Here is a 9,346-nt window from a genome sequence, read left to right on the forward strand (position 1 = left end):
CCCTTCCCAGCCATCCGGCAACCTAAATTTTTCAATATTGCTTGATTATCTACCACTTTTGCAATTTGAATTGGACGGTGTATTGGTAGCGATCCACATGGCATATAAATTGGATGATAAGATTGACCAGGAAATATCAGCAGCATTTAACCCCTGATCCAACAGCATCAGATTCATCTCATGAATCTCTCAAAAAGTTATTTAATAATCACAAAAAACGTATTATTAAACACAGGGGAGTAACTAGAAATCACAGGGCCCCATAGCAAAATGTTGTATGGGGCCCACGCCCGCAAAAAATGGTGGGGCTTAAATTAAATAGTGGGCGTGGTTTAAAATGCGTGGCTCAAAGGGGGTGTGGTTCGAGTCTGAGATGAATGAGGAAGGAAGGAAGGAAGCAAAGAAAAGGGATGGAGGGACAACAGGCCCTGATCCTACACCACAATAGCAATATACGTATTCCAGAAAGTTTAACAATCAACAGATAAAGATACTCCAAACAGCTGGTGTTAGCGCTTCAATAATCCTCACCTGTACCCAATGTGGCCTGCCTGTTCCCAATGCAGCGTGGCCTGCCCGTGCCCAATACTGCCTCACCTGTGCCCAATACTGCCTCACCTGTGCCCAATACTGCCCAATGCAGCGTGTCCAGCGTGTCCAGTGCCCAATACAGCCTCACCTGTGCCCAATGCAGTGTGGCCTGTGCCCAATGCAGCATCACCTGTGCCCATTGTAACGTGACCTGTGCCCAATGCAGCCTCACCTGTGCCCAATGCAGCATGACCTGTCTGTGCCCAATGCAGAATGTCTCATGCCCAATGCAGCCTCACCTGTGCCCAATGTGATCTCACCTGTGCCCAATGCAGCATGGCCTGCCCGTGCCCAATACAGCCTCACCTGTGCCCACCTGTGCCCAATGCATAGTGATCCATGCCCAATACAGCCTCACCTGTGCCCACCTGTGCCCATTGCAGCCTCACCTGTGCCCAATGCAGTCTCACTTGTGCCCACCTGTGCCCAATGCAGCCTCACCTGTGCCCAATGCAGCGTGACCGGTGCCCAATGCAGCCTCACCTGTGCAGAGGAAGAGGCGAGCCAGAGGCGGAACTACCGGGGAGGATGAGGAATGTATACTGGAGCCCTCAAATGGCTGCTGGCAAGCGTGGGACTGCCTCAGAGTGGGGGGCTCTGGCTCTACATCCAACTTCTGGCATGTCTCTTCCAGAGCTTTCCACTGTGATTTCCACTCACCGATACCTGGCCTGGATCCCTCCTGAATGACTTTACTCAGGACGTGCTGACCAGCTGTCCTTTCTGGCTCCTGTTCCCAGACACCTCTCCATAACCGTGTAAGGAGAGGCTCCCTCCCAGCCCCGAGCACCCTGCCTGAGGTACACCCCCCCCCAAGAAAGGGGGTTCCCTCAGACACAACAGTCTAACACTCCATCATCCAGTTTATCCAGCTGACAACTCCTCCCACAGCAGGTTGACCATGGGTATATGAAGGAGTCCTAGTTGGGGATTGGTCAGAGCTCCCACATGCACCTCATGGCACTCCAGCTCTCTGCCATGCCCCTTTTCCAGAACCTTCTCCCTGGAAACAGAGGAGGCACCCAAGAACTGAGGCACATATCAGTCACCTGCTGCTATACTAAACCACTCCCCTGCCCCCCGATCAAAACAAACAGACCTAGCTCACAGCATAGGCCTTCTTAAATTTACCTGCGCTGGCAGCTTACACAAAACCTACACCTAGCACGTGCCTACCTAAGGTAGAGGGTGCTACACTATAATATTAATAAAGGAATTACTAAACCGTAGCCTAGCACAGGGTTTATCAACTAGGGTTTCTCCAGAGGTTGCTATGGGTTCCTTGATTAATTTCTGTCTCAGATAAGTTCCCACTGACACCATTGATCTTTTTAGCTATCTGTAAGGTGGGAATTCTTCCCAATGACCACAAGTGTAAGGAGCATTCATCCCACTGACCATCATACTAGTATATCATGAGTTGTAGATATAGTCATTTTTTAGCAGGGGTTCTCTGAAACTGAAAAGTTATTTGAGGGGTTCCTTTGTGTTGAAAAGGCTGAGAAAGGCTGGCTTAGCATAACCACTTTTGAGAGTAAACATTCTCTACTCATTTAGTAAATCAGCCCCATTGTATTTGGCAGAGGTTTATACCTTTACTTGGATAGAATAAAAGTGAGAATTTTCATTATAGGGTAGAATCTACCAACTGTCCCTTTTCAACCAATCAACCCAGCGATTTTTTTTCTTTCCCTCATTTTCATTCTAAGTGAAAAATGTAAGCGGAGCTCCACCCTAAAGTGGAGCTTCCACTCATTGGAACCCTTCCCCCCTCCGGCGCCACAATTGGCACCTTTCAGGGGGGAGGGGGGTGCAGGTACCTGTACAGTACAGGTATCTGCACCCACTTCCAGCATAGATATCTGCAGAAGCTACGCCCCTTTCCGCAGAATCTACGCCCCTTTCCGAAGGTCCCCCGCTGTCTGCTGGGAAACACACGGATCCCAGAGACAGCGGGGACCATCCTTATTGCGCAGCGCGACTCGCGCATGCGCAGTAGGGAACCGGAAAATGAAGCCGCAAGGCTCCACTTCCTGATTCCTATACCCAAGATGGCGGCCGCAGCACCCGAGAGACGATCGAGAGATCGGCTTCGGGTGCCGACATCGCGGGCGTGCTGGGCGGGTAAGTGTCATTATTTTAAAAGCCAGCAGCTGCAGTATTTGTAGCTGTTGGCTTTAAAAAAAACAAAACAAAAAAAAACGGCGAACTCCCGCTTTAACCACTTCCACTACACGACATGTACGTCGACAGAATGGCACGGGCAGGCATATTGGCGTACAGGTACGTCCAATATTCAATGCCGCCCTGCCATCGGGAGCGCGCCGCCAGCGGCGCGCTCCCGCGCTGGTCGGGACCCCCGTGAGTCCGGTCCCGATCGCATCCCCGCGATCGTCTCACGGAGCGGCCGAATGGAGGAAATGCTGTGTAAACAACATTTCTCCATTCTGCCTAGCAACTAGTGACGCTGAGCTCTGCTCCATGTGATTGGAGCAGAGATCAGTGTTCACTAAATGAAAGCACAGTTAGTAACACACCCCTAGGAACACTTAACCCCTACACTGCCACCCACTGGTTAACCCCTTCACTGCCAGTGTCATTTACACAGGAATCACTGCATTTATATAGCAGTGATTACTGTATAAATGACAATGGTCCCAAAAATGTGTCAAAAATGTCCGATGGGTCCCCCACAATGTCGCAGTCACAATAAAAATCGCTGATCGCCGCCATTACTAGTAAAAAAATAATAAAAAATTATTAATAAAAATGCTATAAAACTATCCCTATTTTGTAAACGCTATAACTTTTGTGCAAACCAATCAATAATCGCTTATTGCGATTTTTTTTACCAAAAATATGCAGAAGAATACGTATTGGCCTAAACTGAGGGAAAAAAATGTTTTTTTATATATTTTTGGGGGATATTTATTATAACAAAAAGTAAAAAATAATGCGTTTTTTTCAAAATTGTCGCTCTATTTTTGGTTATAGCGCAAAAAATAAAAACCGCAGGGGTGATCAAATACCACCAAAAGAAAGCTCTATTTGTGGGAAAAAAAGGACGTCAATTTTGTTTGGGAGCCACGTCGCACGACCGCGCAATTGTCAGTTAAAGCGACGCAGTGCCGAATCGCAAAAAGGGGTCTGGTCTTTGACCAGCAAATTGGTCCGGTCTGCAAGTGGTTAAGTTATCGTTTAAAAACGCAAACACTAATACTGCTACCTTTTATAGCTGTAAAAAATAAAAAAATAAAAATAAAAAATATATTAAAAAAATCTGAAATATGTAGTGAAGATATTTCCTACATGCAAAAATGCACTATACATTACATGTTCTTTAGACATAACATTTTTTTCAAACATTGGTTTCTTTGCCAATTCAAAAAATTACCATATAGCACGAATTAAAAGATCAGCATTTGTAAAGATCTAAATGATCTGGTAATTTTCCTTTATATAACCAATGACTAATGTTAGAATTTAGCAACTAGAGAAATGCTGAATGAATGTGCAGTCACAATGCAGCCTCACCTGAGCAGAGGAAGAGGCGAGCCAATGCATACTGGAGCCCTCAAATGGCTGCTGGCAAGCGTGGGGCTGCCTCAGGGTGGGGGGGGGGGGCGAGCACTGCCCGCACAGTTCCCCAGCCAGGGGAAGTGAGGAGAGGAAGAGGCAAGCTGTCTGTACGAGCAGTGAGCTGTAATAGCTTTCATTTGAATGTCCTGTGTTCCCGGGGCTCACCGTCACATAGCCCCACCTCTTGGCCCGGAGCCTTTGATTACGTCACATGTCCCGCATTGGACCGATGTTCTGTCTATCAAAGGTACCGGGCCAAGAGGTGGGGCTATGTGACGGTGAGCCCCGGGAACACAGGACATTCAAATGAAAGCTATTACAGCTCACTGCTCGTACAGACAGCTTGCCTCTTCCTCTCCTCACTTCCGCTGTCTGGGGGACCGTGCGGGCGGTGCTCGCGCCCCCCCCCCCCCAGTATGCATTCCTCATCCTTCCCACGGGCCCCTCTCAGCTGCGGGCCCCATAGCGGCCGCGTGTGTCACTATGGCGGTAGTTCCGCCACTGATTAAACATCAGAATAGGAAGTGGGATATCTCCTTGCTGAGTTCCCATAATGCCCAGGGGGTTATTCCTTGGGGACTCAGGGAGGAAGTCATTCCCGCAGAAGACCTGCAAACCCCAAGGTTCATTGAGAAATAGAACAAGAGCTGTGTGGATAGAGGACTTGATATTAGGGTTGTCCTGATAGCACTTTTTAAAGAACGAGTACAAGTTTCACTGGCTCCAGTCCTGGGAGACTGCTAAGACTTCCGATTATGACTACCTATTTTGGTTTTTCAGTTCTGACCTCTATTTTACTGCACGTGTCATGCACGTTGTCTAGCGACCTGTTAAACCATTCGCTCACTCCTGGTCTTTTAGCATCGTAACACATTATAACGTAATTGGATTATACCACGCTGATGCTTAAGTCAAACTGTATTTTCTTTGTTTCACTGATTCACTATGTTTGTACTATACCTGTACTGTGAAACTCTTAATAAACTTTCTTGCAAAAAAAAAAAAAAAAAAGAACGAGTACAAGTACCGATGCTTTTTTCAAGTACTCTTCGATACTGATACTTTTATGCAGCACTGAAGGACTAATATGCAGCACTGATGGACACTGATAGGTGGCACTGATGAGGCTTGGACGGTCAGTAGCTTTTTATTTGTATTATTTTTTAAAAAATTTTTATAATAATATATATATATAATATGAGAAAAACGTTTGCTGCACTTAAAAAGGATTGTTGCACTTAAAAGCTTTATTTAATCACAGATTTGTAAAGTTACATCTCAAAACACTTTTTGAGATGAAACTTTACAAATCTTTGAATAAATAAAGTTTTTAAGTGCAGCAATCCTCTGGACTTATTTCTCATATGTATGGTCAGTGGGAAGACCAGATTGCTTTGCAAAAACTGCAGACCGAGTGCACACTGAGCAACTGACCAACTACATTGAAAATTTTATGTATATATATATTTTTTTAATTCTTCCTTTTTTGGGGAGAGGGGCGAGTGGACAGTCAGTGTCAGTGTTTATTTTATATTATTTTTACAATTTTACTTTGGAATATTTATTTATTACAATGTTTCCCTGTTGAGGGGTAGGTAGTGAGATGTTAGGGGTTTAAACAGACCCCTGATATCTCCCCTTTGAGACATAGAAAGGGACTGAGGATAGAGATACCCCAATCCATTTCTCGGCAGCCTCAGCTGCACTGAACATGAACACAGTTTATGATGCTCAGTTATGAATGGACAGAGTCAGTGATCACTGACTCTGTGCCTTCGGAAAAGGAAGGAGCGGTAAATGACAAATTTACCGCCTCCTTCCTCCACTCTCCATCCTGAAAGATCTGGGATGGGGGAGCGCATGGAGGGGGAATGGAGGAGAAGGTGAGGTGGGAGGAGAACACAGAAGGAGACTGGAGGAGGGTGGCCGGATCGGAGGTGCACACAGGGGGGACTGGAGGAGGATGGTAGGGGCCCGGAGGAACACAGAGGAGAACACAGATGGGAGCCGCAGGAGAATACAGGGGACACTCAGGAACAATCGGTGCAGTGGCAGGGTTATAATCACTGATCTCCCTGTGTAGCTTTTAATAAAGCAGCTGAAAGCCTCAGGGGGAAGAGGAGGAGAAGCAGCTGTCAGCTGCTTTATTAAATGACACAAAGGGAGATTGGTGATTATAACTTCCCCCCGCCACCGCACCGATTGTTTCTGAGTGTCCCCTGTATTCACCTCCGGCTCCCCTCTGTTTCTTAGTGTCTAGGTACCGGACTAGGCATCAGGAGCATTTGCAGGAGTATATGTACTCCTGCAAATACTCGGTATCTGGACCGATACCGATACTAGTATTGGGACAAATCTACTTGATATAATGCGACTGATTGTGGAGGAGGAGAAAGTTCAACTGGATGAGATTCAGGTTGAGATAAATGAGTGCTGCACTACTGGAAACATTCAAACAGGAGCAGGAATTTGAAAAACATAGTTTTTAAAGAGGGAGGTTGAGAGAGTACAGAAAAATCTGACTACCTCCAAACAGGAACAATTTTGCCAAAACATACGGGACTGGGAGAGTGATTTAATCTTTGACCTCTCTGTACCTCACGGCAGAAGCGGATCCAGACACGCTAGAGGTAGAAATAGTAGGCTAAAAGTTTCATCATCTGAGAGTGAATCAGAACATATAGACAAATCAGTGACTTCTTTAGACACATTATACGGAACGACCCAGGTCCGTCAAAAAACGACAACCAGAAATAACCAGAAAGGAGCAAAAGGAAAAAAAGAAAAGGAAAAAAGAACAGAACCAAAAGAAATCACAGACAGACCAGATCAGGGAATCACAAGAGTTAATACAGCCTATTTCCACTATGACTGATCCCAATAGAGAAACTATTCAGAACTTAAAAATAGTCAACCTGTCCAAGTTCCCCATCAATACATACCATATCTCATTACTAAAAAAGGGCTTATCTTTCTCTCCCACGGTTTCTATGAACGAATTTGAGGTTTTTTGTTCTCTTGTCTAAGCTGAACTCTCTCTCACCTATCATACTTCTCTATATCCCTTCTCCTTCCCACTCTCTGATTCATTACTCAGTATGCTGCCTTCTTGTACACTTCTTTCTATGTGGCTAACAAAACCAATGTTTTTTCTACCTATGCATATCCTTCATTAAACAGAACATTTGAAAGGCTTCATCGTCTGTCTCCTCAACAGTGAGTTTATTCATCGAGTTAAGCTGTCTGAATTGATGCAAGGGATAAAAAAGGTCACCAGGTCCTATAAGCCCTATATGAAGCTGGAGATGAAGTTTATGGCCTTGAAGTCGAGTCAGAACACCTAGACTGTGGATGAGTGAATGGATGACACCTGAGTCCTGCACTGATTAAAGAAAGAACCTGTTCTTTTCAGGGAATCTATTCCTTTTGGGGGTAGTGCTACAATCACCTTGCCTTTGCCTACTTTGTGCTCAAAAGGAGATAAATCGCAATTTAAGGTAGGACCCTCCTCCCCCCACCCATGCACCCAAAAAAATCTATAAAGCCATAGCTGATTACAGCTATTGATTCTGTTCATCTCTGGGCTCAGGCATGTAAAGAAAACATAATCCACTGAAAGGATGGCTTGTGGTTTCTTACACTTAAGCACTTAGTTCTTTGTATTCGATGTTCATGATATATACAGTCAATGCAAACTCCATTTTGACAGTGTGATAGCCCTGTAGAGTGCATTGTTGTTGTCAGCATGTGCTTGCAAATGAGATTATCTGCACTGTTGGCTTTTCAGTTAGTACAAACACATGAAGAGATACAGTATATTGACTTTCATGCCTGGTATTTGTTTTTCTTCCCAATACGAAGAGATCTAGATTTGAATACATCTAATATTATATTGTACAATTGATCCTCATTTAAAGGAAAATTTCACTGTTTGAATGTAAGTTGGCCACACACATCTAATACAATGTCAGGAATAAAAATCACAACACTTTTTTTTATAGGATGACCATTTACAATGTCCTCACTTGAGGAGGGAAAAAAATCCTGGACGGCTGCACACCGCTGAGGACATCTTTATTGATATAATAAAATCCAATACAGTCACTTCATATCCAAAAAGAAATAGGGAGAAGCATCTCACGTATTTCACACCGTATGGTGGGGCATAATCATAGCGTTAGCTGCTTCTCCCTGTTTCTTTTTGGATATTAAGTGACTGTATTGGATTTTATTTATTTAAATTTTCGTGTTCGATTAATCAATTTTTTTAAATTGATCGATTAATTTTGATTAATTATAACACACATACAGACCCAACTACTTTTAGCTGATCTCCTTGCATTGCAACTCTGCATTAGTCAGTGGTAAATGTGGTATACACTATATACAATCACCCGACACTAGTTAGTTTCCACAATCCCTGACTTCACAGTTCACACAAATACATTTTAAATTCAAACTGTAGCACTGACGTAAGTCATTTTTTTTATTAAACTTTAAGAAAAACGTAGAAAGTTAGTTTAACTTTAATTATAAAACGTATCTAGTATATTGACTGTCAGTCACTTTATAGTAGGCAAGTAGGAATCACTTTAGCCAGTCACGCAGACATACCAGAGTGTATACATTTTGTTGTTTTTTTACAACAATGTTAAAAACGAAGATTATCAAATTTGCCTACACTTAGCTCACTGAATGATCCCAGTTAACCACATCCATATTTACCATCACTGTCCAAGCTGTCCGGTGACGTCAGGGACATCGACGTCACTGGACTCTTCCCCCCTTCCCCAAGTGCCTCCGTCTGCTAACGAAGGGAAGGGGGGAAGAGTCCAGTGACGTTGATGTCCGCGACGTCACCGGAACTCCGATGGAACTCCCTGAAGACCCGGAAACCGGCGGAGAGGTGAGTACCGATCAAAAGAATTTTTATCGATCAAAAAAATGTACCATTAATCGAGGAACTAATCTTTAATTTTCCCAGTCCTAATTTTATTATATCAATAAATATGCCCACAGCGGTGTGCGGCCCTCCAGGATTTTTTTCGTCTCTTCCAAGGTTGTGCAGAGCCAACACCTGCAAGTTCATAATAGGGTGGGGTTTTCTAAAGGTCTGGAGCTTTTGGAGCGGCAAGATTTTTCTATACAATCTCCTCATGACTCAAATATTTAGGCA

This window comes from Lithobates pipiens, unplaced genomic scaffold, assembly GCF_037356315.1.
Source record: "Lithobates pipiens isolate NorthernLeopardFrog02 unplaced genomic scaffold, aLitPip1_a1.2 Scaffold_3, whole genome shotgun sequence".
In the NCBI taxonomy this organism is placed as follows: domain Eukaryota; kingdom Metazoa; phylum Chordata; class Amphibia; order Anura; family Ranidae; genus Lithobates; species Lithobates pipiens.